Below are 24,680 nucleotides of genomic sequence, written 5' to 3' on the forward strand. Positions count from 1 at the left end.
CCCAGAATGTGTTTGTCGACACAAGTTATTTTGCACTTGAACACTCAATGGCTGCACTACAGACTAGGAGTGCAGTATCAATAAATGCTTCTTGAAAGGGTATAGTTGTTATCCGTATTCTTCAAATGGCATATGTTAATGCATTCATAACCAAAATTAAGCGGTCAGCAAAGGCTCTTCCTGTGTCAATTACAGTTTGAGATACTCTAAGCAGAAAGCAGCGTTGTTATATTTTGTTGCGAGGCATCATTCCTCAATGAAAGTAAACACGTGTCAGCACCTTCTCACAAACTGTTTTTTATCAACAAATGAGAAGTTGGTTGAAAGGAAATGAATGAGAAGTCATAAAAAATATAGAAGATGGCCAGAAAATGAAGGTAGTAGAAGGGGATGAGTTTGGAGAGGAAAGGGAAAGGGAATCTGTCACATCGGTACAAGGAGTCGGGAGACAGACGCAGAAATGCGTAATCGTTTTTTTATTACACCCAAATTACGGCGTGCCGTGTAAAGGCACGGGGACGAAGACCAAACATACACTATACAGGGTAGAAACCCAAACAAAAGAGCGAGGAGTTCCTCTAATAAATAACAGAAGCGCACGATGATTAACACACGGCACGAGACCCGTAATCATCTGCGCAATCTGCGCAATCCACAATGGCACGAACTCACAGCACAGGTACTCACACGAACCAACGGACATTCAAACAATAATCGACAGGACACTGGTAAACCAAGGACACACTTATACAATTACTAATCACTGGGAATAGGGGCCAGGTGTGCGTAATGGAAGTTCAGGAGGGATCCGTGACAGACTCATTTGAAGTATGAGCACATTCTTCTAGTCTGGAAGCAGTCAAGCCCTCTAAGCTAAGGAGTGATGGGTTTCAGGGTTGCTGCGTGATGTGTGTTCCTCATGTAATCATAGAGGCAGTCATTCTCCCCACTGTCTGGTCCAGGGCAGGTGAGGACTGGACATCATTCCTATGTGTGAGCAGCTTGTCATTCCTGAGATCCCTCCTCTCCGGGTTTATCTGCTCCCAGACTATTGATTCACCAGCAAACCCTAGCTCAGTAATAGAAACATAGGGTCATTCATCAAGATGTTGACTCAGGACAGGAGATGAAAACCACTGGAAAACTATCATGTCCCTCCTCTCATCCCCAATCAGTCAGAACTAGGGTCCATCCCTAAATATGCAGAGTTTCTACTCCAGCCCCAGCAGCAGCCCAAGGACAACAGCCAATCTCCAGCCTGATTCTCTCTACCTCTACCTGGCCATGTGAGGGATGACCCCAGGCGGCCCCAAATCAGTCCACATTAGTGCTCATCTGTCTTCATCACTCACTGGCGGAGGCCTTTGGGCTGAGGACTACATCTCGCCCACAAGACAAAAGAACAACACCATTAGTCTTGATTCCATTTCAGGTGCAATGGTGACTCCAAGTGTCCTGCCATGGCCAAGGACGGTGCCGCCTCTACAGCCTTCTTTCTCCCAGAGGACCTCCTCTGAGGGATGGAGCCACTGGTCTGCCTTCAATCTCTCATCCTCATAGTCCACTCTACGGACGTTGGCATGTCCATGATGAATGTGGCCTACCATTTGTCTTTATCCCATTAGAGGTGAGTGACACCAGGTGGACGGATCGAGCCTAAAGGAATACATTGAAATGCTACCTGTAGGAAAAAAGGTTTGAGCCATATAACCAGTTCATTGGGGTTTAGTTAAGAGGTTGAACATAAGAGGTTTGAATGATGTGGTGATTTTGAAGGCCTAAAGTTATGCGTTGGAAACAACATATTTCAAGCCGATTGATTCATTAGTTAAGCAAATATCTGATTGCTCATTCCAGTGCAGACTGGGATGTAATAAGTCATTAAGACCTGCAGCAGAGCAGAGCATTATCCAGAGGTCTCTATCTGCAGCGCCTGAAGACCACTGTACTTTAGAGCCATCTTTTAATTTGTAACTGCTTTAACGCTTGGCTAAAATTCATGTCCAAATAACGGTTTTAATTACACGATTAGGACAGATCTGCATTCCCTCAGGAAAAGAGCTGATCAGTCCCTTTTCTGGGAAGCTGTATACAGAGAGGCTTAAATCCATGTGATAACATAATGTAAATATGCTATGCAAATCTACATGAGATTTCCACATTTCCCCGTGGTCTCTGTCTTGTTGACTGATCTGAAGGCAGATCTGAATATTCATTATGAAGACATGTTAATATGTATTCTAGTCCACTCTGGTAGCCTGATATTCTATGTTAGCAGCAGGAGAGGTAGGAGTGCAGACTCCATAGGGCTGTAATTAATGTACCAGTGCCTATACAGTACCTTAAAGGCAGATCTCAAATCAAATAAAAATGTATTTATCATATGCACCGAATACAACAGGGGCAGACCATACTGTGAAATGCTTAGTTACAAGCTCTTAACCAACAATGCAGTTCAAGAAATAGAGTTAAGAAAATATTGAATAAATAAACTAAAGTAAAAAAAATGTTTTTTATATATATATAATAAAAAGTAACACAATAAAATAACAATATTGAGGCTATATCCAGGGGGTACCGGTACCGAGTCAATGTGGTTAGTCAAGGTAATTTGTACATGTAATAATCTCATGAATAAACCCATTTAAATTACTTCATTACAAGCACAATGACAATAATAACAGAATTGCCGAGAACAAACTGGAAAAGGACAGCATTTTGAAACAATTGACCTTTAAATTGATTTTCCAATTGGAAACAACACAACTGGTTTGAGTAAGATTTAAGGTACAGTTAAAGTCGGAAGTTTACATACACTTAGGTCGGAGTCATTAAAACTCGATCTTCAACCACTCTACAAATTTCTTATTAACAAACTATAATTTTGGCAAGTTGGTTAGGACACCTACTTTGTGCATGACACGAGTAATTTTTCCAACAATTGTTTACAGACAGATTATTTCACTTATAATTCACTGCATCACAATTCCAGTGGGCCGAGGTTTACATACACTAAGTTAACTGTGCCTTTAAACAGCTTGTTCAAATGTTCATAAATGACCAGCATGGTCAAATAATAATAATCACAGTAGTTGTCAAGGGTGCCACTCAGGAGTAAATGTCAGTTGGCTTTTCATAGCCGATCATTATCTCTACTGCTCCTGCTGTCTCTAGAGAGTTGAGAACAGCAGGTCTGGGACAGGTAGCACGTCCGGTGAACAGGTCAGAGTTCAATAGCCGCAGGCAGAACAGTTGAAACTGGAACAGCAGCACGGCCAGGTGGACTGGGGACAGCAAGTAGTCACCATGCCAGGTAGTCCTGAGGCATGGTCCTAGGGCTCAGGTCCTCAGAGAGAGAGAAAGAAAGAGAGAAAGAGAAAATTAGAGAGCATACTCACAAAGGACAACGGATAAGACAGGAGAGGTACTCGATATATAACAAACTGACCCTAGCCCCCCGACACATAAACTACTGCAGCATAAATACTTGAGACTGAGACAGAAGGGGTCAGGAGACACTGTGGCCCCATCCGATGATATCCCCGGACAGGGCCAAACAGGAAGGATATAACCCCACCCAATTTGCCAAAGCACAGCCCCCACACCACTAGAGGGATATCTTCAACCACCAACCTACCATCCTGAGACAAGGCTGAGTATAGCCCACAAAGATCTCCGCCACGACACAACCCAAGGGGGGGCGCCAACCCAGACAGGAAGATCACATCAGTGACTCAACCCACTCAAGTGACGCACCCCTCTTAGGGATGGCATGAAAGAGCACCAGTAAGCCAGTGACTCAGCCCCTGTAATAGGGTTAGAGGCAGAGAATCCCAGTGGAAAGAGGGGAACCGGCCAGGCAGAGACAGCAAGGGCGGTTCGTTGCTCCAGAGCCTTTCCGTTCACCTTCACACTCCTGGGCCAGACTACACTCAATCATATGACCCACTGAAGAGATGAGTCTTCAGTAAAGATCTAGGAGCACGAGGACAGATGCAGAGCCTCGGTCTGTCGACATTGAAAGGTAATTTACCACCTTCACAAGTGCAGTCTCAGTGCTATGATGGGGTCTAAAACCAGACTGAAGCATTTCGTATACATTGTTTGTCTTCAGGCAGGCAGTGAGTTGCTGCGCAACAGCTTTTTCATTTTTTTTTTAGAGGAATGGAAGATTCGATATAGGCTGATAGTTTTTTATATTTTCTGGGTCAAGGTTTGGCTTTTTCAAGAGAGGCTTTATTACTGCCACTTTTAGTGAGTTTGGTACACATCCGGTGGATAGAGAGCCATTTATTATGTTCAACATAGGAGGGCCAAGCACAGGAAGCAGCTCTTTCAGTAGTTTAGTTGGAATAGGGTCCAGTATGCAGCTTGAAGGTTTAGAGGCCATGATTATTTTCATCATTGTGTCAAGAGATATTGTACTAAAACACTTGAGTGTCTCTCTTGATCCTAGGTCCTGGCAGAGTTGTGCAGACTCAGGACAACTGAGCTTTGAAGGAATACACAGATTTTAAAAGGAGTCCGTAATTTTCTTTCTAATGATCATGATCTTTTCCTCAAAGAAGTCTATGAATTTATCACTGCTGAAGTGAAAGCCATCCACTCTTGGGGAATGTTGCTTTTTAGTTAGCTTTGCGACAGTATCAAAAATACATTTCAGATTGTTCTTATTTTCCTCAAATAAGTTGGAAAAATAGGATGATCGAGCAGCAGTGAGGGCTCTTAGATACTTTCCAAGCTAGTCGGAAGACTTCCAGTTTGGTGTGGCGCCATTTCCGTTCCAATTTTCTGGAAGCTTGCTTCAGAGCTCGGGTATTTTCTGTATACCAGGGAGCTAGTTTCTTATGACAAATGTTTTTAGTTTTTAGGGGTGCAACTGCATCTAGGTATTGCGCAATGTTAAATTGAGTTCCTCAGTTAGGTGGTTAACACATTTTTGTCCTCTGACGTCCTTGGGTAGGCAGAGGGAGTCTGGAAGGGCATCCAGGAATCTTTGTGTTGTCTGAGAATTTATAGCATGACATTTGATGCTCCTTGGTTGGGTTCTGAGCAGATTATTTGTTGCGATTGCAAACATAATTAAAATGGTGGTCCGATAGTCCAGGATTATGAGGAAAAATATTAGGATCCACAACATTTATTCCATGGGACAAAACTAGGTCCAGAGTATGACTGTGACAGTGAGTAGGTCCAGAGACATGTTGGGTAAAACCCACTGAGTCGATGATGGCTCCGAAAGCCTTTTGGAGTGGGTCTGAGGACTTCTCCATGTGAATATTAAATTCACCAAAAATGTGAATATTATCTTCTATGACTACAAGGTCCGATAGGAATTCAGGGAACTCAGTGAGGAACGCTGTATACGGCCCAGGAGGCCTGTAAACAGTAGCTATAAAGTGATTGAGTAGGCTGCATAGATTTCATGACTAGAAGCTCAAAAGATGAAAACGTCATATTTCTTTTTTTTTTGTAAATTGAAAATTGCTATCGTAAACGTTAGCAACACCTCCACCTTTGAGGGATGCACGGGGGATATGGTCACTAGTGTAGCCAGGAGGTGAGGCCTCATTTAACACAGTAAATTCATCAGGCTTAAGCCATGTTTCAGTCAGGCCAATCACATCAAGATTATGATCAGTGATTAGTTCATTGACTATAACTGCCTTTGAAGTGAGGGATCTAACATTAAGTAGCCCTATTTTGAGATGTGAGGTATCACGATCTCTTTCAATAATGGCAGGAATGGAGGAGGTCTTTATCCTAGTGAGATTGCTAAGGCGAACACCTCCATGTTTAGTTTTGCCCAACCTAGGTCGAGGCACAGACACAGTCTCAATTAGGATAGATGAGCTGACTACACTGACTGTGCTAGTGGCAGACTCCACTAAGCTGGCAGGTTGGCTAACAATGGAATTTTGGAATTTGGAATGTCAGCAATTGTGAAAAACTGAGTTTAAATGTATTTGGCTAAGGTACACTTCCGACTTCAACTGTAAATGGTTGAATCCATAAATCAAATTTTCAAGTTCTTCTTGTCCTAATAAAGACCAAAAGGGGACACATTTCCTGCACAAAGGGCCTTTCCAGTTGCTGCTCTTTTCCAATTAGATGAGAAGACAGAAAGGTTCATTTCATACTTGTTTATTCCACATCAGGACAAATTGATTTCACTCCTCAGATTGCTGAAATCCTCCAGTTTCCTCCACTCCAGGCTGAAATGAATCAGGGTAATGTTCCTTCTAAGTGAAAATAAAAGTAATTTTCAATGCTGTACTAGTTTAACTAATAATGAGGTATGAGTAAGGATAAGATGGGAAATCATTACTCAGCGAACATTGTCTTTATCACATGGAAAGACAAAATGGAGGGGCAACCAAGGAGAAAGTTTAGGGTGGATACCTTGAAATGTCTGACTTTCAACAGGATCCTGAAGAAAAGCATTAAAAAAAGCAATTGGACATTGATTTCTTGCTAATGCCATCGGAGAAAGAGGGAAGGAGGGGAAAAAATCTTTGCAAAAAACTTTATGAGCCACTCATGCATGTTATTAAAATCGTTGAACTGAAATCCTCATTGAAAGATATGGGATATACTGTAGATAAGACCTAGGAAAGGAAACCTCAACTTGCCAGAGACTATGAACTAATATACATCTTATCAATGCATTTATGGCAACCATACATTTAAATGACAGGACACTAAAATCCCCACTAGTGATACGCAAATATCCCTGTAAGAGAATATTGAGCATCTCCAGTTCACTCATCAATTCCGTTAGCACCAGTATTGTGTGCATGAGGATGTCTCTGCCTTCACAAACCATAGCTTGGCTTGTCCCTGTTCAGCAAAAAGTCATTAGTAGTAGTTAGTACAAGTTTGTGCTATCTATTTAACAATTGATCTTCAGCTCAACTCACATAACTTTTTGTCTAAGATCACAACGCCATTTGGGAAATCATCCTATAAGAATTACTCTGTGAAGAAAAAAATACCAACTGTTTTGTGTCTAGCGACCCAACAGTAGACTAGACTTTCATCACAGTTTGCCAGTGTTTCTGTTGGAATGGATTCTTGGGGCAATTAAGAGTTGGATCTTGTGGAACGTGGGAAGAATCAGCACGAGAGCATAATGACAAATAGTTCCATTTACATTTTAGTCATTCAGCAGACGCTCTTTTCCAGAGCGACTTACATCTAGAGTAGTGAGTGCATACATGTTCATACTGTTTTTCATGCATTTCTCATCTTCTCAGCAAACAGGCTTCAGCCCACGTCTGCCAGCAAATCACTGTCTGTGTTTTTTTTTCTCACTTATGTCTTTTAACCATTCGGATCAGCTCAGAAAAAGATCTGATGTGATTGGTCAAAAGACAAGAAAAGGGATTAGAATTGGGCTGACTGTCTAAAAATGGCCACTGAGGCACATCTCTGTACATCACAGAGTTCACAATGCATGACCAGTTTGAGGGCTGGTGGAATAGGATAGAAAGGAAACAACATGAAGGAGAGGGGTTAGAGCTGTCCTTCGTTTATACATGTTTTAGATACCATACAGACAACTGATGTACAATGCGGTATGGTTGAGCCCTAATTAGTTAGGGCAGCATGTTGAATCTGTCCATTGTTTAAGATAGCAATTAATTGTGCAGCTCATTGTGCTTGCAAGCGGCAGTGTATAAAGACCAGGGACATACAGTACATACAGTATTTACAACAGTGTGTCGTTGTAGATTATTAAGGTACATCTATCTAGCACATGTATGGGGCAGAACATCAGTGCAATAAACCAATTCCACACCCCCTTAGGAGTTAAAGGGCCAATAGTGCAGTGTCGTGGTCTTGTTAAGAAGATAATCATTTATCTTGAGGGTTACTTTTGAATAGTAATGCTTTAAGGCAGTTTTGTGTTTTAATCAGATTTAAGTTTCCCCATGGCAATGATTACCCAGAGGGGCAACGCTATTGTTATATTTACAAGGTTAAAACAAATAACATAAATTGTGCACAGAAGTTACGGCTCTCGTTGGTAGAATGACCGGACCAAGGTGCAGCGTGGTAGGCGTACATCGTCATTTTTATTGATGACACCAAAAGCAAAATAACAACGACAAAAAATGAAAGCGCACAGTTCTGTAAGGCAAAGAAACTATACAGAAAACAAGATCCCACAATCTAATGGTGGGAGAAAGTGCTGCCTAAGTATGATCCCCAATCAGAGACAACGATAGTCAGCTACCTCTAATTGGGAACCACACGCGGCCAAAAACATAGAAAGAGAAAACATAGAATTTCCCACCTGAGTCACACCCTGACCTAACCAAACATAGATAATAATAAGGATCTCTAAGGTCAGGGCGTGACAACGGAGGACTGAAATTAGACATCATGAGATGTGACTGTTGCTGCAGGTTATTGGAACCCCACATAAGAGTTCAGCTAATATTAAACATTATGCAAAGAATTGAGTTCTACTTTGCAACAGGGGTTGTAGATTTGCTGACATTATATGGAGTGTTTTTAAAAAACCTAATACTAGGTCCAGCAGCTTGTCCATAGGGCAGGGCATAGATCAGATATAGAACATAATGGTTGTAGGTCACCAGGTTGAAGTTTCCCTAAACCAAATCAACTCCAGTCCTCCAGTACCTCCAACAGTACACCTTTTTATTGTAGCCCTGGACAAGCACAGGCCCTCAATTAGTTGAATCAGTTGAGTTTATCCGCGGCCAAAACAAAAATGCATGCTGTTGTGGGTACTGGAGGACTGGAGTTGGGAACCACTGTCTTAGACAGGCATATGGGAGTGAGGGCCCCTCTCGTCTCCTCACATGACTGAGATTAGAGCGGTGCCGGAGCGGTCAGTCAAAGTGAATGTCATGTGTGGGAGATCAATAGCCTGACAGGAGCGGGTGTAGAGAGGTACAGAACTGACAGCTAGTCAGCTACACATGAATACTTACAATCTGGTTGCCATTCTCTGTCTGTAGGTGTCTAAAAGATCTTGTCCTGGGGAATTTGACATGTAGCCTATGTGGATTTATGTGCATGTGAGGAAGTCAATAAAGCTACAACCATAGTATTCACAACAAGTTGACCTTTTACATCTGTTTTCAAGTAAAAGGAATAGACTTTTGAAATATTATCTGAAAAATCATGTTTTGTTATTTACTTTATTACAGTGCTTGTCAAATGTATCAATGAAAGGACAACTATGTCACACCGGAGTCCATATTGAATCATGATACATAGGCCATTCATTCTGAAGGGTATAACTACCTTGTTTCCTCCTTGAAATAAGAAGCACTCCTTTCTGGCACTTCAGATGATGGTCACACATGGAAATGGAGCACTTATTCGAAATAAACCTGATATTTCAGCGCCATGTACAGTGTGATTAGCCTCTTGATTCAAGATGCAATATTACCCCATTCACATAAGATCTCTCCATTTGAACGTCAAGTGATTCCAAAATGACTGGAGGTTGAGAGCCACTGAGTGAGAAGAGAGCACCACCCACAATTGGATTACTGTACCATTCTTTCAGAGTGATTACAGCAAAGGCGCAGGTTTATGTCCCAAATAGCACCCTGTCATGTAGTGCACTAGGAATAGGGTGCCATTTGGGACACATCCCGCATCTCCACTGTGGCTTTCTTCATTCTGTTATAAAGGATTAACCACTGTGCAGCTGCAAGCAGACGAAGGAAATTACATCATCCAACACTGAATTTAGCTAGTTTCTGCACAAACGAAAAAATATACACAACTGTTCAAAAGTTTGGGGTCACTTAGAAATGTCCTTGTTTTTGAAAGAAAAGCACATTTTTCGTCAAATTAAAACAACATCAAATTGATCAGAAATACAGTGTAGACATTGTTACAATTGTAAGTGACTATTGAAGCTGGAAACTGATTATTTTTAATGGAATATCTAAATAGGCGTACAGAGGCCCATTATCAGCAACCATCACTCCTGTGTTCCAATGTTACGTTGCGTTAGCTAATCCGAGTTTAACATTTTAAAAGGCTAATTGATAATTAGAAAACCCTTCTGCAATTATGTTAGCACAGCTGAAAACTGTTGTGGTTTCGATTACAGGCTCAAAAGGGTCAGAAACAAAGCACTTTCTTCTGAAACTTGTCAGTCTATTCTTGTTCTGAGAAATTAAGGCTATTCCATGCGAAAAATTGCCAAGGACCTGAAGATATCGTACGACGCTGTGTACTACCCCCTTAACAGAGCAGCGTAAACTGGCTCTAACCAGAATAGAAAGAGGAGTGGGAGGCCCCGGTGCACAAATGAGCAAGAGGATAAGTACACTAGAGTGTCTAGTTTGAGAAACAGACACCTCACAAGTCCTCAACTGACAGCTTCATTAAATAGTACCCACATAACACCAGTCTCAATGTCAACAGTGAAATAGCAACTCTGGGATACTGGCCTTCTAGGAGTCTTATGGCTTGGGGGTAGAAGCTGTTTAGAAGCCTATTGGACCTGTTTAGAAGCCTCTTGGACCTCTCTGAGGTAGCAGAGAGAACAGTCTATGACTAGGGTGGCTGGAGTCTTTGACACATTTTAGGGCCTTCCTCTGACACAGCCTGGTATAGAGGTCCTGGATGGCAGGAAGCTTGGCCCCAGTGAGGAACTGGGTGGATCGCACCACCCTCTGTAAGTGCATCGCGGTCGGAGGCTGAGCAGTTGCCATACCAGGCAGTGATGCAACCAGTGCTCTCGATGGTGCAGCTGTAGAACCTTTTGAGGATCTGAGGACCCATGCCAAATCTTTTCAGTTTCCTGAAGGGAAATTGGTTTTGTCTTCATGACTGTCTTGGTGTGCTTGGACCATGTAAGTTTGTTGGTGATGTGGACACCAATTAACTTGAAGCTCTCAACCTGGTCCACTACAGCCCCGTCGATAAGAATGGGGGTGTACTCTGTCCTCTTTTTCCTGTAGTCCTAAATCATCTCCTTTGTCTTGATCACGTTGAGGGAGAGGTTGTTGTCCTGGCACCACACGGCCAGGTCTCTGACCTCCTCCCAATAGACTGTCTCGTCGTTGTCAGTGTTCAGGCCTACCACGGTTGTGTCATTGGAAAACTTAATGATGGTGTTGGAGTCGTGCCTGGCCGTGCAGTCATTAGTGAACAGGGAGTACAGGAGGGGACTGAGTACGCACCCCTGAGCGGCCCCTGTGTCGAGGATCAGCATGGTGGATGTGTTGTTATCTATCCTAACGACCTGGGGAAGGCCCATCAGGAAGTCCAGGGTCCAGTTGCAGAGGGAGGTGTTTAGTCCCAGGGTCCTTAGCTTATTGATGAGCTTTGAGGGCACTATGGTGTTGAATGCTGAGCTGCAGTGAGTGAGTAGCATTCTCACATAGGGTGTTCCTTTTGTCCAGGTGGGAAAGGGCAGTGTGGAGTGCAATAGAGATTGCATCATCTGTGGATCTGTTGGGGAGGTATGCAAATTGGAGTGGGTCTAGGGTTTCTGGGATAATGTTGTTGATGTGAGCCATGACCAGCCTTTCACAGCACTTCATGGCTACAGACATGAGTGCTACAGGTCAGTAGTCATTTAGGCAGGTTACCTTAGTGTTCTTGTGCACAGGAACTATGGCACTACTAAGGCACTACTAAGACACTTGCTAGTTGGTCAGCGCATGCTCGCAGTACACGTCCTGGTAATCTGTCTGGCCCTGCGGCCTTGTGAACATTGACCTGTTTAAAGGTCTTACTCACATCGGCTGCGGAGAGTGTGATCACACAGTATTCCGGTACAGCTGGTGCTCTCATGCATGTTTCAGTGTTACTTGCCTCGAAGCGAGCATAGAAGTAGTTTAGCTTGTCTGGTAGGCTTGTGTCACTGGGCAGCTCTCTGCTGTGATTCCCTTTGTAGTCTCCAATGGTTTGTAAGCCCTCCCACATCCGACAAGCATCGGAGCCGGTGTAGTATGATTCAATCTTAGTCCCGTATTGACGCTTTGCCTGTTTGATAGTGCGTCGGAAGGCATAGCGGGATTTCTTATAAGCCTCCGGGTTAGAGTCCCACTCCTTGAAAGCGGCAGCTTAGTGCGGATGTTGCCTGTAATCCATGGCTTCTGGTTGAGGCTTGTACATACGGTCACTGTGGGGACAATGTCATCGATGCACTTATTGATGAAGCCAATGACTGGTGTGGTGTACTCCTCAATGCCATCGGAGGAATCACGAAACATATCCCAGTCTGTGCCTGCAAAACAGTCCTGTAGCTTGGCAGGCAAAGGGTGGCTATTTGAAGAATCTCAAATATAAAATATATTTTGATTTGTTTAACACTTTCTTGGTTACTACATGATTCCATATATGTTATTTCATAGTTTGATGTCTTCACTATTATTCTACAATGTAGAAAATAGTAAAAATAAAGAAAAACCCTTGAATGAGTAGATGTTCTAAGATTTTTGACCGGTAGTGTACAGTAGGCACACGGTAAGGGTTTAAAAATGTACATTTCTACAATTATCGACTTTTAATGTAGTGGGAGATACTGTATAGTCCATGTGAAGTACGTTTTGGAGTTGAATTTTTCTTAGCTAGGTTTACACCTGTTGTATTCTGTGCACGTGACAAATAAACGTTGATTTGATTTGGTTCTGTTAATGTGACAGGAGCGATCTTGTTAATATATTGGTATAATAATCATACATGCAATCATTAAAGCTTCAATCTAATATCACTAATGGCCAATATGGTAATTGTGGACCATTAAATGTCTTAACCTTCACATAATGTCTCTTTAGTGAATTTATGACCAGGTTTTGTTTTATTGCTTTTCACACATTCTTCTCCAACTTTTGGTAATTTCTATAATTGCATTTGATTTTATGTGATGCATTAGTGAACGGAGCAAACATTCAACATCTATTAAAAGGAATAACATGTTTTTTTTATGTGCAGATAAGTGCTGTGTGGTTAGTAAAAGTTGGAACAGGTAAATAAGGTTTTTTCACCTCTGCAATGAAAACGACACATTCTGCTCTCCAAAACAATTACGAAGCTTAACTACTGTAACTAAATCTTGAGCAACAGCACCTGCATACGCTTTATTAGTTACATTTGGATATGCAGGAATGTATATTCATTTATTGATGTAAAAAAAATGGTACCAACTCACTAGTACATATCCCATTGTTCCACTTGCAGCACAGGAAAAGACCAGCCAGGTTTTCTTACGCTTGACAGATTCAATCTGCTCTGGGATGACTGAATAATTAAAAAATCTAACGTATGACCATCTGGCAGCTGTGAATGCTACACATCCAGACTAGTTCTTCAAATAGCTTTTGTGACCAAACTAGCCTAGTGACTGAGAAGCCTCGTTATCGATATTACGATATACAACTGTATTAGGAGGTTGATCATCTTCTAATGTACTAATTGATATTTGTGGCACTGCGTCCAAAGGTATGCTTTGGATGCATCTTTATCAAATACCGACTTCAGTGCCAAATTATCTAGGGCATTCTCAGTAGAGCTGATGATATGAGTTATCTGCTAATTGTCCTATTATGTAATGTCATGACAGTGGCAAGCATGAAGCCCCTGGAAAGTCTTTCAAATATTAAGTGGTACTATTGGTTTTATGGATATTTAAGGACTTCTCCTTGTCAATAGCACACACAATTTGCCCTGGTTATGATTTATTTACATTCTACATAGTTGAGGATTTTTATATAAAGGACCACATGTGTTTTTATGGTAGGCTAATTTGATTCACATTTGATCATGGAAGTTGCAGTAGCCTACTTCACAAGAAACTTATTGCACTAGCTCCGACCATCACTTTTCTTGTCTGAGCTGAGCTGCATGTCTTTTCCGCATCCACCTTTCTTCTCCAAGAAACACGCCCAAACTATCAACATCAGTCGTCCGTCAGAAGTCTGCTGCTACTGGTCGAGGTCTGTGGTGGGGGGCGATCCTATTGTATTTGGAACTCAAAAGCTTGAACGCGCATATTCCAACAGCACAGTATTTGTTCAAGGTCCCCTAAAACCAGAGAGAACAGGAGTGGACGTACTTTAATGCAGATCTAACATTTCCGCGGGACAGCTCTGAGATTCACCAACACCATTAATATCCCACTAATTTAGCAGATTTACACCTGTCTTCTTATCGCCAAGACTGGTGACAGTCTGGAACCATCGAGATGATTGTTTAGAATACTTTGAGAGCATATGAAAACAGCCGACCAGAACATTTTCTAGACGACTCGCTCCGGGACAACTCTTCCGGCAGTGTGTGTTGGTGCTTGAGACGGAGAAGCACCTGCTCTAGCCTGCGGGAAGTTGATTATGTGTAGGCGCTTTCTGACCTCTACTGCGTCAGTTTTTGTGCATTTCGCTGCTGAGAGGATAGCCGTGTCCCGAGGAGGATGCCGTACAGGTACAGTAACATTTTGTTGGTTCAAAACATTTTTCTAGACGTGTCGTGCGTTTCACAATGTCGGTACAGCGCTGGGTCCTGACTAGGCTGTTTTCTACCGACTAATTCGTCACTAAGGCATTTAGACAGGTAACTAGAAGGAAGCATAGGCTGTATTGACTAATTTTAAGTTTTCATCCCAAAGTAACTTAGTTCATAGAAATAATAGGCCTTTGCATTTTCCTCCATAATTCCACCTGTCAGGACAGAGCTCAAATTGACCTTCTAGACACCATTATTTTTGCCCATGATTTAATAATATAATATGTATAAACAAACAAACAAAGGTTTTCTTTTTGTCGCCTTTCAGTTCACAGTTAAACTAACTTCTGTATTGGACACAAAGTATACTATATCTCCATCTAATAACCATGTAATAACCTCCAGAATTTCAAATATATTTCCACTAAATTCATTTGTAACACTTTATCACCTGCTTATAGTTGATGTATTATAAACATGCACAGCCTCTACAGTATGTGTTTATGCTGTTATTTGCTGTAAATTGCTTTATGAATTCTTATAGCATGTTTTAGTATATACCGTACTATGGGAGTGATAGAGATCACTAAATGCATTACACAGGCAGTTCATAAAAATTGTTGATGATAAAACAAAACATCATATAGAGATAGCTTTTGAGATACATTCACCTACAGATTGCTTTTTAGGATGTACTGTAATACACTATATGAAGAAAAGTATGTTGACACCCCTTAAAATGAGTGGATTTCAGCCACACCCATTGCTGACAGGTGTATAAAATCGAGCACACCGCCATGCAATCTCCATAGACAAACATTACCAGTAGAGTGGCCTAACTGAAGCGCACATTGACTTTCAACGTGGCACCGTCATAGGATACCACATTTCCAACAAGTCAGTTCGTCAAATTTCTGCCCTGCTAGAGCTGCCCCGGTGAACTGTAAATGCTGTCATTGTGAAGTGGAAACGTCTAGGAGCAACAACAGCTCAGCCGCGAAGTGGTAAGCTACACAAGCTCACAGAACGGGACCGTGCAGCGCGTAAAAATCACCTGTTTTCCGTTGCAACATTCACTACTGAGTTCCAAACTGACTCTGGAAGCAAAGTCAGCACAATAACTGTTTCGTCGGGAACTTCATGAAATGAGAGAGCCCTGACCTCAATCCCATCGAACGCCTTTGGGGTGAATTGGAATGCCAACTGCGAGCCAGGCCTAATCGCCCAACATCAGTGCCTGAACTCACTAATGCTCTTGTGGCTGAATGGAAGCATGTCCCCGCAGCAATGTTCCAACATCTAGTGGAAAGCCTTCCCAGAAGAGTGGATGGAGGCTGTCATAGCAGCAAAGGGGGGACCAAATCCATATTAATGCCCATGATTTTCGAGTGAGATGTTCGAAGAACAGGTGTCCACATACTTTTGGTCATGTACTGTATTTTCTTAGACCTGTTCTCAAAGTTTTCACTTTCATCCAGCAAATTAAAATCAATAGAACCTGATTACTCTGATGTGCAAATAGAGCTCCCATGTCAGACATTTTCAGATCTTAAACAGGTCTGGGCTTCTAGTGATTGGGTAGGTAGATTGAAGAGGGTCTTTGCTTTATAAACACAAGAGCTAGTGTATTTTAATGTATCATTCAAATCAAATCAAATCAAATTTATTTATATAGCCCTTCGTACATCAGCTGATATCTCAAAGTGCTGTACAGAAACCCAGCCTAAAACCCCAAACAGCAAGCAATGCAGGTGTAGAAGCACGGTGGCTAGGAAAAACTCCCTAGAAAGGCCAAAACCTAGGAAGAAACCTAGAGAGGAACCAGGCTATGTGGGGTGGCCAGTCCTCTTCTGGCTGTGCCGGGTGGAGATTATAACAGAACATGGCCAAGATGTTCAAATGTTCATAAATGACTAGCATGGTCGAATAATAATCAGGCAGAACAGTTGAAACTGGAGCAGCAGCATGGTCAGGTGGACTGGGGACAACAAGGAGTCATCATGTCAGGTAGTCCTGGGGCATGGTCCTAGGGCTCAGGTCAGTTGAAACTGGAGCAGCAGCACGGCCAGGTGGACTGGGGACAACAAGGAGTCATCATGTCAGGTAGTCCTGGGGCATGGTCCTAGGGCTCAGGTCCTCCGAGAGAGAGAAAGAAAGAGAGAGAGAGAGAGAATTAGAGAACACACACTTAGATTCACACAGGACACCGAATAGGACAGGAGAAGTACTCCAGATATAACAAACTGACCCTAGCCCCCCCCCCCCCCCCCGACACAAACTACTGCAGCATAAATACTGGAGGCTGAGACAGGAGGGGTCAGGAGACACTGTGGCCCCATCCGAGGACACCCCCGGACAGGGCCAAACAGGAAGGATATAACCCCACCCACTTTGCCAAAGCACAGCTCCCACACTAGAGGGATATCTTCAGCCACCAACTTACCATCCTGAGACAAGGCTGAGTATAGCCCACAAAGACCTCCGCCACGGCACAACCCAAGGGGTTGACAGGATGTCCCAGACAGGATGACCACATCAGTGAATCAACCCACTCAGGTGACGCTCCCCCTCCAGGGACGGCATAAGAGAGCCCCAGTAAGCCAGTGACTCAGCCCCTGTAATAGGGTTAGAGGCAGAGAATCCCAGTGGAAAGAGGGGAACCGGCCAGGCAGAGACAGCAAGGGCGGTTCGTTGCTCCAGAGCCTTTCCGTTCACCTTCCCACTCCTGGGCCAGACTACACTCAATCATATGACCCACTGAAGAGATGAGTCTTCAGTAAATACTTAAAGGTTGAGACCGAGTTTGCGTCTCTGACATGGGTAGGCAGACCGTTCCATAAAAATGGAGCTCTATAGGAGAAAGCCCTGCCTCCAGCTGTTTGCTTAGAAATTCTAGGGACAATTAGGAGGCCTGCGTCTTGTGACCGTAGCGTACGTGTAGGTATGTACGGCAGGACCAAATCAGAGAGATAGGTAGTAGCAAGCCCATGTAATGCTTTGTAGGTTAGCAGTAAAACCTTGTGTGTGTAATGTGTATGTATGTATGTGTGTTTGCATTGTGTTGGTTCACAGGTTTACTCTTGAGGTTTCTCTGTGTTCTCTTTTGAAGGATGGAGACCAAGGCATTATTTAGACAGGAAAGTGCTGGTTGTATTGCACCCTAAGTTTGCTATGTGCTATCCAGTCATATTTTTCCTGTGCCAATGAAATTCATGAGTTTTAAGTGATACCAGACCGACCAACACAATGCAAACACACATACATACATACACATTATACACACACACACACACACACACACACACACACACACACACACACACACACACACACACACACACACACACACACACACACACACGTTATTATCTATCCTGATGCCTAGTCACTTTGCCCTGCCTTCATGTACTGTAAATATGTACCTCAACTACCTCTTACTTCTGTACATCTGTTACCGGTACTCACTGTATATACTATAGCTCCTTTCTTGTGTTTTTTATTTTATTCCTCCTGCGTTAGTATTTTATTTTTTATCTTTAAACTCTGCATTGTTGGGAAGGGATCGTAAGCAAGCATTTCACAGTAAAGTGTACACAAGTTGTATTCTGCGCATGTGACAAATACAATTGGATTTTGAATTGATTTCGATTTGATATGTAACAATACAACCAAATAATGGATAACATCAACAGATTCTCTCTCTCTCTCTCTCTCTCTCTCTCTCTCGCTCTCTCTCTCTTTGTCTCACAGCCTCCACTCTCTTTCATTTCCTATGTGTAGGCTCTTTGTTCTGTGTTCGTTTTTATCTCTTTGTGTCTTCCGCTCATTTCTCTGTGGTGATTTAGTTTCATTACTGTCTACAGATGCTTTTTGCAGTGTAGATTGGCCTGTCATCATTATTCTGCATTTATAATAGGTATTTTGCAATTAGTTAAGTGTCCAACCTCATCTATAACAGTCTGTGTAAACAAAGACATAAACCACACAGACCAATACTGAATAATGTGCAATGGCAGAATGAACCACGTTAGTATCTACACATTGCAGTACCATGTTATTGGATGTTCAACATGGGTAAAAAGACAACGGCATAACTACCTTAAGCCACCTGCCTCTGTGTTCTCCAGCTCAGTCTTGAACATGGGTGCACCTCAGCCACGCTCATGGTCCTAAACAATATCATAGCCGCCATTGATAAAAGACAGTGCAGCCGCCTTCATCGGCCTGGCCAAGGCTTTTGACTCTGTCAATCACCACATTCTTATTGGCAGACTCAATAGGCTTGGCTTCTCAAATGACTGCCTCGCCTGGTTCACCAACTACTTCTCAGATAGAGTTCAGTGTGTCAAATCGGAGGACCCATTCTCCGGACCGGTGGCAGATTATATGGGGGTGCCACAGGGTTCAATTCTCGGGCCGCCTCTTTTCTCTGTATATATCAATGATGTCGCTCTTGTTGCTGGTGATTCTCTGATCCACCTCTACGCAGACGACACCATTCTGTATACTTCTGGCCCTTCTTTGGACACTGTGCTAACAAACCTCTAAACGAGCTTCAACGCCATACAACACTTTCTGTGGCTTCCAACTGCTTTTGAATGCTAGTAAAACTAAGTGCATGCTCTTCACCCGATCGCTGCCCGCACCCTCTCGCCCGACTAGCATCACTACTCCGGATGGTTCTGACTTAGAATATGTGGACAACAACAAATACCTAGGTGTCTGGTTAGACTGTAAACTCTCCTTCCAGACTCACATTAAGCATCTCTAATTCAAAATTAAATCTAGAATCTGCCTCCTATTTCACAACAAAGCCTCCTTCGCTAATACCGCCAAACATACCCTCATAAAACTGACTATCCTACCGATCCTTGACTTTGGCAATTTCATTTACAAAATAGCCCCCAACACTCTACTCAGCAAACTGAATGTAGTCTATCACAATGCCATCCGTTTTATCACCACAGCCCCATATACTACCCACCACTGCGATCTATATGCTCTCGTTGGCTGGCCCTCACTGCATATCCGTTGCCAAACCCACTGGCTCCAGGTCATCTATAAGTTTTTGCTAGGTAAAGCCCCACCTTATCTCAGCTCACTGGTCACCATAGCAACACCCACCCATAGCACACGATCCAGCAGGTATATTGCACTGGTCATCCCCAAAGCCAACACTTCCTTTGGCCGCCTTTCCTTCAAGTTCTCTGCTGCCAATGACCTGAACAAAATGCAAAAATCACTGAAGCTGGAGTCTTATATCTCCCTCTCTAACTTGAAGCATCAGCTGTCAGAGCAGCTTACCGATCGCTGTACCTATACACAGCCAATCTGTAAATAGCACACCCATCCCCATATTATTACTTACCCTCTTGCTCTTTTGCAACCCAGTATCTTTACTTGCACATCATCATCTGCACATCAATCACTCTAGTATTAATGCTCAATTGTAATTATTTTCGCCTCTAGGGCCTATTTATTGCCTTACCTCCCTACTCTTCTACATTTGCACACACTTTACATAGTTTTTTCTATTTAAAAAAAAAATGTGTTATTGATTGTACGTTTGTTCATGGGTAACTCTGTGTTGTGGTTTTTGTCGCACTGCTTTGCTTTATCTTGGCCAGGTCGCAGTTGTAAATGAGAACTTGTTCTCAACTAGCCTACCTGGTTAAATAAAGGTGAAATAAATCTAATTAAAATAAAACATGGGCACCAGTAGACTTCACTAGAGAGCTTGATATCCTTCTCCTTCTCAGCAGAAACTGTAAACTGTGTCTTTCCCCTCTCCACTCACCTTCCACCCCACATAGGCAACAGTACACCACAGGGATGAACTAAGGGCTGCTGAATTGTTGAAAGCCTAATTTGAGATAATAAATGCCATAATGGCAAACAGTGGGAGGCAGCCAGGGCACCATATTGTTGTATTGATCTTAATGATTCCCGCTGGGTAGGGCTGCAGCAGGGTTCCCAGGCAGGAAGCTGAAAGCTGAATACAGGCCAGTCTCTGTTGACCTTCTGGAGGTAAAAAATGAGGTGTCCTGCTACTGGCTGATGAAACAACAGGCCTGGCTAGAGAGCTTGCCAAGCACTGTAAAACTCCCAGGAAATATATATATATATATATATATATATATATATATATATATATATATATAGAGAGAGAGAGAGAGAGAGAGAGAGAGAGAGAGAGAGAGAGAGAGAGAGAGAGAGAGAGAGAGAGAGAGAGAGAGAGAGAGAGAGAGAGAGAGAGAGAGAGAGAGAGTAAGTAACATGTCACTCAGAGTTTACAGTGTACTTTATGGTGAATACATTTTCTCCATCTCTCAAAACCCAAGATAGTTATGTTACATTTTATTCACGTTTGGGTGCAGAAGCACTAATTTAATGTATTTAGTATACAAGATAAACCATTAAAAACATACACAGTAGAAGCATGCCCTTATGAAGCAGTGTCATCATTTCTGATCCATAATAATCCATTGTGTCTTCAGAACAACAACTGAGATGAATTGCTTGCTTGCAATGAATGCAATTAGAGAAAGAGAAGAGATGGGCAAAGGTGTTAAAACCTGCTGCATATCATGTAAAAAATGTGTCAGTCCTCTGTGCTGACACCCCTATCTAAGTCATCTATCTACCTGTGGCTGGTGAGTTATAGCTAAGGTGACTGTGATCATTATTCACAGACCGATCTGCTCTTCCCTTGCATTCTGTTCCTCTTGGGTCTGATCAAGTGTGCTCTGTTATACCTCCCAGTAATGATTTGTGGAGGTCTGGCTGTGTAACGTCTGAAGGACAGCGGTGCGTACTAGCACCTTCCAAAACAATATCACAATCCACATCCTTTGGGCATATGGGTTTCATTCTCAGGATTCATCTGAAGCAATTTAGACGCCCTTCTCACGGGTTTACCATTGGAATCCTTACATTAGAGTTTGTGCTTCTGATTCTCCTTTTCTTTTTTCCAATTGAGCTTCTCTTTCAAACACACATTTTTATTTCACATATGATATAAGCATGGTTTAATTAGAAATACAAAAATGCATGCCATAGTATTGGTGATATGTTGAGGAGCTTTTGCTACAGGTTTTCGAATCAGTCGCAGGGTAGATCAGGAATTGTATCTTTTTTCGTTTGTGTTTGGATGAACAATGAAAGTGATAGCTCTCCCTCTGTGGTGCTTGTGGTTTTAAAGCCGTTGAATGAAAATGCAGGGAATTACCCCTATCATGGATCCATATTTACTACCAGTGCTCTGTACTGTGTGTAAATGACTTTGGAATGCATAAATAATGACGATGACTCCTTCTGTGAGTGATGCCTACGACCTCGTTCCCTCCCGTGTTCCTCATCGTCCCTGTTGCAAGCTCTCGCTGTTCATTACTTACCCCACCCAGTCTCTGTTGTAGGCTAAGCCATGATAGCGCACCTGTAGCAGGGCTTCCATTAGGAATAGTGAGTGACCTGAGTGGAGGAATGTGTGCACTGTTATGCACTGTATGTTCAGTCCCATGGAAGACCCAATGCAGAAAGCTGCAGAGAGAAGGTCAACATTCCTAATAACAGGCATAATCTCCTCTATGCATGTCAGTCATCCCTTGTGTGTCTCTGTCCAGCTCTTTCCACAGCTTTCAATCATATGACACAAGTGATTGACTGTTGACTGACCATATTGGCCACTGGCTGAATACAAACACAAGATCAGATCATTCAAGATCGTTCAAATGTTATACATAAAGTGTCTCTTGTAAGATGTAGTTTTAAATGAATGTTTAATTCTGGCATAGATCTGGCAACACAAAAAAAGATTCTGGGGAAGATATTACAATCTCCCCTTCCCCCTTCAAAGCTTCATAAAGTCTCACGCTTGTGAATCAATTGATAAACATCAAGTTTTATCTGATCTGCCTTCCTCTCCGGCTGTGTCCAGGGTATCATTCTCCAGCCTGACCTCTCTGTTGACAAAAATGATGAGAGCAATATTTGTTTGTTGTCTGACTGCAGAGCACTCACTCATCACTTCACAGACAGACAGAGGTTGCGGTGTTTTTTTCCCTTCTCCTCTGTGGCGTGTCGAGTTGCGTCAGGGTTCAGCGTTTTCTTGTTTTCTTTTGCATTAGTGCGTCGCTGCTGAAGTCTTGACCGTAAACAATATACACGGTTGAAGCTTGGTTGACTAATGGTATACATAACTAAATGAGAGTCAGGTTCATCAATTTCACAGAAATCACCTTCCTGGCCCCCATGTCTGCCAAGAATGAGGGGGAAAAGGACAGAGAGAGAGAGAAGGGACCTAATTTCTCTTCTTCAATTCACTCTGCTGAGAACAAGATATGAGAACTAATATATTCTGTAATGTTACCTTACAAGTGGCATCACAAACAATACCACCAAGTCATATGTCTGGTTTAGTGTTTACTACAGTATATAGACTTGAGATTATTTTTGGTGATTTATGCTAGTGAAACAACATCCCATTCTTGGCGAAGATGATTTGATATTTTTTAGGACGTCTAGACAAGTCTGTCAGTTTTTTTTATGTAGTGATAGAGTACTCTCCTAACTTGGGCCACATAGGAGCACAGAGTTACGGGGATACAGATTTGATTTGTCTGACAGTAGAATACAACACAAAGTGATAGAGAAGCGTGATTCATTTTGAGCTGCTATTCACCGCTATCAATTACACGTTTTATAGGGAGGTGCTCTCAGAGTTGCCATGGCAACCCCATGTCTTTGGGAGAGCTATGCATCCCCTGTAGGGCTTGTGGATGGAGTGCTACAAGTTTTACTGCCCTGTATCATTTTAAAGATTCAAAGTCTTCAGCGTCCAGGGACAGAAACAATAAGCATGAATACTTAGCAGTGTTGGCAGAGCGAGCATAGTGTGTACCGTGGACCCAGTTTCTCCACTGGGTTCTTTCGGCTTAGCTAGGATTGCTGAGGCTATTTCTTGCAAAAAGATTGGCTTTGACAATTTTGTACCGAGGCAAGAGTCTTTCAGAGGCAGTCATACAGCGGCATCGGTTCCAAGCCCCGGAGTATTTTGAGTTTAATATTTCCACTTTTCAACAGGAAATTGCCTGCGATATGACAGTTAGACAAGCCTCTTAGATGGATCCAGGCAAATGAAAATGGATGGGTTGACAACTTGATTCAAGTCAAATAGTATTGAGATACAAATTCTGTACACAGTCTCCTCTGATTTAACCCTCAACCCTGAGTTTGCATCCACAGACTGAAACATCTAGGAATCTGCCATCTTGGACATACTGCTACTGGCGGCCAGGAGAGGTGAACCTGAAACATACAGAGATGAATGGAGAGACAGGGACATGGAGTCTGCAGTGCTTGATGTCAGTCAGATCTGGCTGAGCCACTGGAGAGTGATGCTGATGAGGAGTAATCTAACCGGCCCTCGGACAGAGAAAAATCTCTCTCTCTCTCTCTCTCTAGTCTACCCACTCTGAGTTATGGGCGGCATTTATCTGATGGAGTGCTTAGTTGCTGTTTGAGCCTTGTTTTCAAGTCCTTTTTTCACTTACGTTGTATCGATCTCTGTTGCCAGAGTGTTAATGATGAGTCATACTAATAAATGGGATGACCCACACCGTATTCAATTACCTCCCTTTCTTATAGAGATGGCCCCTTGTAATTGAGGTCTAAGCAGATGCACTTAGAAAAGAAGAACAGCAGGCAAAACACAATTACCCAGATAGCCTTCACACTGATACCAGTAGAGAAGAAATATGGAGCAGAGCAGATCTAAGGTTGTGTAAGTTTATAGTTGTCATTTTTTATTGGTTTTTCTCACTAAAAGAGATGAATGATTCGGTGAAACTAGTGAAATAAAATACTGGTGTGAAACTGACAGGATAATAATTTATTGGAATTAATAGGGGAGCACATGCTTTTTTAATTCTTACGGTGTGGTATTTTCCCCAAGTTGACTGTACTGTAGGTTGTGTTGGGAATGTGCAGTCACAGTTGTAGATGTAATGCCGAGGGCCTCCGGTCAGGCTAAGGGTTTATATACATTAATAATTGAATGTAACGAGGTTGTGTAGGACAGAACTGTGTAACCACAAGGCAAAGTGCTTCTTTTCAGCCCGTCATCACTCGAGACATCTTTTGACTTCATGTAGGCCACATGGAATGTAAAGAGTCTTAAAGTTCTATGTTGAATTCTACTGACTTGCTGTATATTTTTAGAGAGGAGGAGGAAGAGG

The 24,680-nt window shown here is 42.5% G+C and overlaps 1 protein-coding gene across 1 annotated transcript in view; it reads left to right on the forward strand.

Moving 5' to 3' along the window:
- Window positions 1–13,820: 13,820 nt before the first annotated feature.
- Window positions 13,821–24,680, forward strand: part of LOC110529519 (heparan sulfate glucosamine 3-O-sulfotransferase 5) — a 92,751-nt gene continuing 81,891 nt past the window's right edge. Inside the window, exon 1 of the mRNA XM_021611763.3 lies at window positions 13,821–14,424. The gene's annotated coding sequence lies outside the window, so the exon portion shown is untranslated. The remainder of the gene's footprint in view (window positions 14,425–24,680) is intronic.

This window comes from Oncorhynchus mykiss, chromosome 8 (assembly GCF_057628025.1).
Source record: "Oncorhynchus mykiss isolate SJ-2025 chromosome 8, ASM5762802v1, whole genome shotgun sequence".
Classification (NCBI taxonomy): domain Eukaryota; kingdom Metazoa; phylum Chordata; class Actinopteri; order Salmoniformes; family Salmonidae; genus Oncorhynchus; species Oncorhynchus mykiss.